Source organism: Lycium barbarum, chromosome 8 (assembly GCF_019175385.1).
Source record: "Lycium barbarum isolate Lr01 chromosome 8, ASM1917538v2, whole genome shotgun sequence".
NCBI lineage: Eukaryota > Viridiplantae > Streptophyta > Magnoliopsida > Solanales > Solanaceae > Lycium > Lycium barbarum.
The window spans coordinates 50172252-50181484 of NC_083344.1; positions in this window are offsets into that span (position 1 = coordinate 50172252).

Below are 9233 nucleotides of genomic sequence, written 5' to 3' on the forward strand. Positions count from 1 at the left end.
CATCCTTTTGTATAATCAAAAGCTCTTGTTGGCCAGCCCCATCAGAAGACTGACCAACGGCCATAGAGGCCATGATGCTTAGCCTGATACGGTTTGCATGAAAATAAGAGGTGAGAGAAGAGAGGTTTTTTTAACTTAGGAATTCTAACATATGACTTTGAATTCAGTTTCTTTAGCATAATTCAAGGGTAGGAAAACCAAAAATATTTTCCATGCCATATCACTTTTACAAAAAAGAAAGAAAGAAATGACACAAAACAAACAGAGTTTTTTCAAGTCAATTTAACTGTCCTATCTGGACGAACTACGCACACCATATGCTCACCTCGGTGAGATACGTAGGTAGCCCTCTTCAAGTTCAGTGATCCTTATTCAAAAAAATCAAACAAAAAGAAAGAAAAAAAGTGTTTTTATTTTGCATTAGAAAAACGAAGGAGTTACTTTATTTTTTACTTAAAAAAGGGAGAGTTCTTTTTAACTCCCTATCCAAACAAAAAGGAAAAAAATATATTATAAAATTTTGCACCTTTGAAACTTTGCTTTGGAATGTGTAAAGAAAATTAACATGAGTCATTCATTGTAAAGAGATGTTGTATGATTTTCACTTCACATTCTCGAATTGCACGCTTCGTGCTTGACATTTTAATTGATTGGTATGACGAAGGTGTCACGACCCGACTAGGGGCCGTGACGAGTACCCGATACTTGTACCGAGCACCCCTTATCTATCATATTACCTTTACCTCATGGCAAGCCGTGTAAACAGAGCCATATTTTTTTTTCCTTTCTGAACATTTACATTAGCAGCGTCACCATAAACATAAGCAGTAATCTTTCCGCTATCGCGTTATACCGGGACGCGAACACTTCAAAATACAATACATCTAACTGTACATAGCTGACTGCGCATGTCTCTCTACGAGCCTCTAGACATAGTACACTTATACATAGAAAGGGCCGAGTACTGCCGTGCCCGAATATATACATACACAAAATAGTACCAAGGAAGTGAGGCTCCGGAACAACTGGAGCGCTGTCAAGTGTTGCTGGTAGAGCTCCTAAGAACCAAACCCGCCTGTCTGCCGACCTGCGCGGCATGAAACGCAGCGTCCACAAGAAGGGACGTCAGTACGAATAGTGTACCGAGTATGTAAGGCATAAAAGATAATATAAACAGTAATCATAGGACATATAACGAGGCAGGAAGGTAACCTGTACGTGGGAAGGCCCCTTTTCAGGTCGGCTGTCATGTAGGCTTGTCTTTTCACCTTTGAAACGTTTCTTTTCATAGGCATAGGAATTAACATTTATATATTACTTATTCTCGTGTACAGAAAACAGTACATTTCAGTAAACAGTATCTTTTATTCACATTTACAGACGCCGAATACATCGGCTCTCCCAACCCCCTCCCCAACGGTGTCCCAACACATTACATCATATATATATCATACATTATATATATATACAGATGTCGCGTACGGCTCTCCCATATCCCGCGTCCGGGCATCCCGCGTCCAGGATGGAATCCAGCTGAATCAGGTGGTAATATAACAGTGGCCCTTCCTATTTACCCATATACATATACATGTACATTTAATTCTCTCTTATGCATACACATGTCCCATATACAAGTACTTACCTTATATATATACAAACCCATACACATCTACTTGTAGCACCTAACTATCATGCACGGGAGTCCAAGGAAAGTTACGCCCATCGGAGTGACGTAAAGTCGGTAGCCTCCGATTACATTATGGAGTACTTGTGATCGAAAGGAACAAGTATTTTAAGGCGAGAATATCAACGGAGAGTAGTATTACAGTAACCGTAGAATGAAATCGTGGGCATCATAGATGACAGTAATAGGCTTTGGAGTCTTAGAAAATAAAGTTATAGCTAGGAAATATAAATACGATTCAAAAATTAGTTTATCAATTTCATATTCACATTGGACCCTTAGCTTAAAAATCTTAGTCGTAGAATCGTTCCGGTCATACTTGTCATAGGTACATTCTCTTGTCTAACATTGTCAATATCATTATCCCCATAGAAACATTCTCGTTAGAGTAGTTATAGTACTTATCATTCGGTAATGAGGTCGGGATCAAAAGTCCCCCTTGGATTTACTTCAAGTAAGTCAACCAAGGCTATAGGAAAATCCGAGAGTAACGGGCCCACCTCGGGCCGGATGAGGTAGCGTGTACTAGTTGAATATGTTACATGTCGTGTCATTACTTGTGAGGGTTCTAGGGTAATCGGGTCCCATTTATGCAAGTTATAGGGGTCTCGGAGGTTTTTCCGACCATTGGCACACTTTCTAGTTCAATTCTATTGAACAAAAGGTAGAAAACTTTAGGTGCGGATTCCGGGGAACAGAGTTGTCCCCGAGGCTCGTACCCAACTTATTTCTGCTAAGACATGCCATAGAAAGAAGGGTGAAGCCTTACATACCTCTTCCGCTCCTTTTTGCTATTCCAAATTCACGTCGCAATCTCGTCAAAATCTGCAATTTGGTCATAGTTACCAAAACTCTTATTAGCATACTTAGAGTTAGAATCTTAAGGAAACACTTGGCTACTGAAATTTCGATAGCATTTCCTCTGTACATACACCACTACAATCTCTCCAAACTCATTCAACTTCCATTTTCCACATATCATTCACAACAATAACAACCAAACATTAATTAAAATAATTGAAGCATGACTCCTACACACATATATATATATATATATATACACGGCCATATACTATACTCCTCTCCTTCATGAATTTCATTCATTTTAGCATACTACAACACATATAAACCATGTATAACACATAAAACAAGATTGAAATTCACCTTTCTTCTTCAACTCCTCACTTGTCTATCTCTTGGCAACTTGTATGATTTTGAATCTTTCTTGCTCCAACAACAACTCTACCTTGTTAAGCACCCTTTGCTTGGTAGAAAATGATTTTTGAAGAAATTTTTGCAAATTTTTCTTGTGGGGTTTCACTATGGCCGAATGGCCTTGAAGCTTTTCTCCTTCTTTCTCTTGTTCTTCTTTTCTTGAAAGTTCTAGAGGTTATGTGATAAGGATGACTTAGTCATCTTATTTATTGACCAAATTTTATTCAATGTGGTCTTGGACCCTATGCATGGCCGGTTGGACCTTCCATTTCCTTAAAAAACATATGTCAAGCCCACTTTATATTCTTAGCTAGTTCTTGTAATTTATGGAAACAATTTTTCCAACTTCCAAATTTGCCCTTCGTCGTTTTCCATATTTCCACTTCTAGACTTTTCATAAGCAACTCATGTGCCAAACAAAATAAAATATTGCCTTGCTTGTTGTTTTCCCGCGATTGTTTTGAATTATCCGATTGTATAAAATGTGGGATATAACATTCTCCCCCCCTTTAGAACATTCGTCCTCGAATGTTAAACTGGCCTCATAGCATGGTATAATACTTCGGGGAGGTCTCCTCCATAGATACCTCACACGTCGCTATATCCATCTTAGGAGCTTAAGTTACCTTTTATACCGCAGCTTCGGTTGCCGGGGCATCCACGCCACTGATACCATCGTATGTGGGCGTCATACGCGTTCATATACACACATATATTTATTATCAACTATCCCACCAGAGACCTCCAGGCACTATTCAAGCCTATCCTAGTTCCCGAGCTGTAATGAACTTTCTGCCTCTCCACCAATCTAGTCTGCTTCATCTTGCGCGACTTCTCATAGTCTCTAACCGTACCAGATACTATAGTTTCCCCTAAGTTACTCTAATTACTCATCTGCCTGTCGTGTCTCAATTTATAGATTCTTTGCATACTTCCCAGGGGGTCACCCATCATGAAATTGCTCTCACCTGAGCACGCTTAACCTTGAAACTTTAATGCATTTCAGTGTCTCGGTGTTAGTATTTTTACCTCCGCTTCCCCGTACTACCTATATCACATAATATGGGGCAAGTTGGGGTCTCGGCAATGTTCGAACGCGCTCATAGCACATATTGCTCTTTTAATGACTATTTTAGCCTTCGTGGTCACTACTATTCACCCTTTTTCTTGTGTGCACGGCTACCCTTATCCTAAATTTTTCCTAAATTTCTTATATGTTCCGCAACACACGGGACGGTGCAAGATAAAGTAAAATCCAGTTCAATTTAACATCCATATATTATAGAAAAGATGCCGGAAGTGTACCTGTGGCCGCGTCGGCGGAAGGTTCAGGGTCATGTCGTCCTATCAGTGCATATAAGCGGTGCGAGGACCGGCTGAACTAGGTGCCCCTCCTCTACCTCGGCCGCGGCCCGCTGGATCCTGGGAAGTCTGTCCACGAGGGCGCACGGTCGATGACGAACCGATTGCTGATCCGGCTGGAAGAGTTCGGCCTCCTTCATCCTTTAGTGGGCAGTCACGTACAAAATGGTCAGTTCGACCACAGGCAAAACAACCACCGGTGTCTAGGTAGCACTGCCCAGAGTGGGGCCTGCCACACCGAGCACATCGTGGTGGGGGCAGCCCCGTCCTGCTAAAATCAGCTCTGTACTGGGATCCTGAAGCTCTAGTACCTTGATCTGGTCTCGAATACGCGGAGCGGTCAAATCTTCTATCTGCAAATCGAGGTGGTGCACTGGCCACTGATTGGCCTGAATACCTAGACTGCTCTTGTGCCTGCCCCCCTCTATACTCGCTTCGAGGCCCAGAAGATCTGCCCCTTTTTCTGGGACCCCTATCTGAATAACGCTCCTCTCTTCGTGACTGGTACTGTTCTTCCAGATTTTGGGCGTGGGCCTGGATGCGGGTAATAGTCATCCCGTCCTGGAGTGAAGCCGTCAAACATTCCTTAACCAAATGTGGCCCTAGACCACTCACAAATCGATGCACATGATCTCCCCTATCAGCTATCATGGCTGGGGCATACCTGGCTAATGAGTTAAAACGAAGGTTGTATTCTCGGATGCTCATATTTCCCTGTCTCAGGTTCAAGAACATATCGGCTCGAGCCCGTCGAACCTCTGGCGGTAGGAAATGTCGCAGGAACGCCTCAGTGAACTCCTGCCAAACCGGAGGGGGTGCATTTGCTCCCCTCGATGATATCCAACTACTGTACCACAGAACTGCCACATCCAGCAGCCTGTATGAAGCCAACTCTACGGATTCGGTATCTGAAGCATGTATAATCCTCAGAGTCCTCAGCATCTCATCTATAAAGCTCTACGGGTCTTCCTCTGGTTTTGACCCATAAAACTCTGGCGGCTTCAGGGTAATAAAGTCACGGGCTCTTGCACTTACCGCCCTGTCTCCCAAGTCTACATCTTGCCGCTGAGCCTGTGCGGTAACTAACTGGGTCAATAACTGGATGGCCTCTGCCATCTGCTGGCCCGGAGCTGCTGGCGGTGGGACTGGAGGTGCGGGGGCTGGAGCTGGAACTCTTTCCTGCTCTGCTAGTGCAGGGGGTGCAGGAAACGTCTGAGGGGGAGCTTCATTATGAGATTCTCCTTCTTCTAGCTCCCGTTCGACTCTTCTTCCAGCCACCGTCTCGCCCTTCTGGGCTTCCCTAGCTTTCTTCTTTGGCGGCATTACTGAAACCATAACATAGGTTTAGGAAAAGAAATATGGAAGCCTGATAGCATAGCCCTATCGCACGATCTCAGAATACAAAGAAGGTCACATTTCCTGAATGCCCTGTAGCCTCCTGTCTATAAGTATGGCGCGCTACACACCCATAGACAAGACTCTACTGGACACGGCTCGTAGACAAACACCTAGGACCGAACTGCTCTGATACCACTTCTGTCACGACCCGACTAGGGGCCGTGACGAGTACCCGATACTTGTACCGAGCACCCCTTATCTATCATATTAGCTTTACCTCATGGTAAGCCGTGTAAACAGAGCCATATTTGTTTTTCCTTTCTGAACATTTACATTAGAAGCGTCACCATAAACATAAGCAGTAATCTTTCCGCTATCGCGTTATACCGGGACGCGAACACTTCAAAATACAATACATCTAACTGTACATAGCTGACTGCGCATGTCTGTCTACGAGCCTCTAGACATAGTACACTTATACATAGAAAGGGCCGAGTACTGCCGCGCCCGAATATATACATACACAAAATAGTACCAAGGAAGTGAGGCTCCGGAACAACTGGAGCGCTGTCAAGTGCTGCTGGTAGAGCTCCTAAGAACCAAACCCGCCTGTCTGCTGACCTGCGCGGCATGAAACGCAGCGTCCACAAGAAGGGACGTCAGTACGAATAGTGTACCGAGTATGTAAGGCATAAAAGATAATATAAACAGTAATATAGAGTACGATTAACAATATCATGGAGTCATAGGACATATAACGAGGCAGGAAGGTAACTTGTACGTGGGAAGGCCCCTTTTCAGGTCGGCTGTCATGTAGGCTTGTCTTTTCACCTTTGAAACGTTTCTTTTCATAGGCATAGGAATTAACATTTATATATTACTTATTCTCGTGTACAGAAAACAGTACATTTCAGTAAACAGTATCTTTTATTCACATTTACAGACGCCGAATACATCGGCTCTCCCAACCCCCTCCCCAACGGTGTCCCAACACATTACATCATATATATATCATACATTATATATATATACAGACGCCGCGTACGGCTCTGCCATATCTCGCGTCCGGGCATCCCGCGTCCAGGATGGAATCCAGCTGAATCAGGTTGTAATATAACAGTGGCCCTTCCCATTTCCCCATATACATATACATGTACATTTACTTCTCTGTTATGCATACACATGTCCCATGTACAAGTACTTACCTTATATATATACAAACCCATACAAATTTACTTGTAGCACCTAACTAGCATGCACGGGAGTCCAAGGAAAGTTACGCCCATCGGAGTGACGTAAAGTCGGTAGCCTCCGATTACATTATGGAGTACTTGTGATCGCTTTGTCTCACCTTGAAGGAACAAGTATTTTAAGGCGAGACTATCAACGGAGAGTAGTATTACAGTAACTGTAGAATGAAATCGTGGGCATCATAGATAACAGTCATAGGCTTTGGAGTCTTAGAAAATAAAGTTATAGCTAGGGAATATAAATACGATTCAAAAATTAGTTTATCAATTTCATATTCACATTGGACCCTTAGCTTAAAAATCTTAGTCGTAGAATCGTTCCGGTCGTACTTGTCATAGGTACATTCTCTTGTCTAACATTGTCATTATCATTATCCCCATTGAAACATTCTCGTTAGAGTAGTTATAGTACTTATCATTCGGTAATGAGGTCGGGATCAAAAGTCCCCCTTGGATTTACTTCAAGTAAGTCAACCAAGGCAATAGGAAAATCCGAGAGTAACAGGCCCACCTCGGGCCGGATGAGGTAGCCTGTACTAGTTGCATATGTTACATGTCGTGTCATTACTTGTGAAGTTTCTAGGGTAATCGGGTCCCATTTATGCAAGTTATAGGGGTCTAGGAGGTTTTTCCGACCATTGGCACACTTTCTAGTTCAATTCTATTGAACAAAAGGTAGAAAACTTTAGGTACGGATTCCGGGGAACAGAGTTGTCCCCGAGGCTCGTACCCAACTTATTTCTGCTAAGACATGCCACAGAAAGAAGGGTGAAGCCTTACATACCTCTTCCGCTCCTTTTTGCTATTCCAAATTCACGTCGCAATCTCGTCAAAATCTGCAATTTGGTCATAGTTACCAAAACTCTTATTAGCATACTTAGAGTTAGAATCTTAAGGAAACACTTGGCTACTGAAATTTCGATAGCATTTCCTCTGTACATACACCACTACAATCTCTCCAAACTCATTCAACTTCCATTTTCCACATATCATTCACAACAATAACAACCAAACATTAATTAAAATAATTGAAGCATGACTCCTACACATATATATATATATATATATACACGGCCATATACTATACTCCTCTCCTTCATGAATTTCATTCATTTTAGCATACTACAACACATATAAACCATGTATAACACATAAAACAAGATTGAAATTCACCTTTCTTCTTCAACTCCTCACTTGTCTATCTCTTGGCAACTTGTATGATTTTGAATCTTTCTTGCTCCAACAACAACTCTACCTTGTTAAGCACCCTTTGCTTGGTAGAAAATGATTTTTGAAGAAATTTTTGCAAATTTTTCTTGTGGGGTTTCACTATGGCCGAATGGCCTTGAAGCTTTTCTCCTTCTTTCTCTTGTTCTTCTTTTCTTGAAAGTTCTAGAGGTTATGTGATAAGGATGACTTAGTCATCTTATTTATTGACCAAATTTTATTCAATGTGGTCTTGGACCCTATGCATGGCCGGTTGGGCCTTCCATTTCCTTAAAAAAAATATGTCAAGCCCACTTTATATTCTTAGCTAGTTCTTGTAATTTATGGAAACAATGTTTCCAACTTCCAAATTTGCCCTTCGTCGTTTTCCATATTTCCACTTCTAGACTTTTCATAAGCAACTCATGTGCCAAACAAAATAAAATATTGCCTAGCTTGTTGTTTTCCCGCGATTGTCTTGAATTATCCGATTGTATAAAATGTGGTATATAATAGAAGGCATGTCATTATGCTATCTAAACATTGTGTCACCCTTTGCTACCCATTTTGAGCCTTAGTTTTATTTTCATTCATATCCCTCTTTTGGAATCAAAGTAGAGTTAAAAAAAAAGGAAAAGGAGTCGGAAGAGAAAAAACACTGAAAAGATAATGAGAAAGTCAAAATGAAGAAAAAATAGTTGAAAAGGAAAATAAAAACTAGAAAACAAAAGAAAATAGAAAAAAAAACACAAAAAATGAGCTTCATGAACTACGTTCGACCTAATTCTTGTTTTGGCAGGATACGTAGGCAACCCTACTGCGAGGTTCGGCCAACCAGTTAAAAATAAAAAATTCCCCCTTCAAAGAAACTGGGGAACATAAGTTGTTTTTCTTTTTTGAGTCGATTCCAAAAGTTGTAAGACCCAACCCTGTTATTTCGGTGTCTTCTTTGAGCCTTCATGCTGTCTTTTCTTTTTAATCTTCTGCAAAAGCCACGTTATAACAAAAATAAAGACCTTCAGATCATTCTTTGAGAATGACAAGTCAAGAATGCTTTAGTGATGATTATCATACAAGAAAAAATGTCATGTTGCTTGCAGAAGGAATAAAAAACCAAACAAAGAGAGAAGATAAGAGTCTTATCGGTGTAAACCCTTATAGGCACCATAAGACGTAGG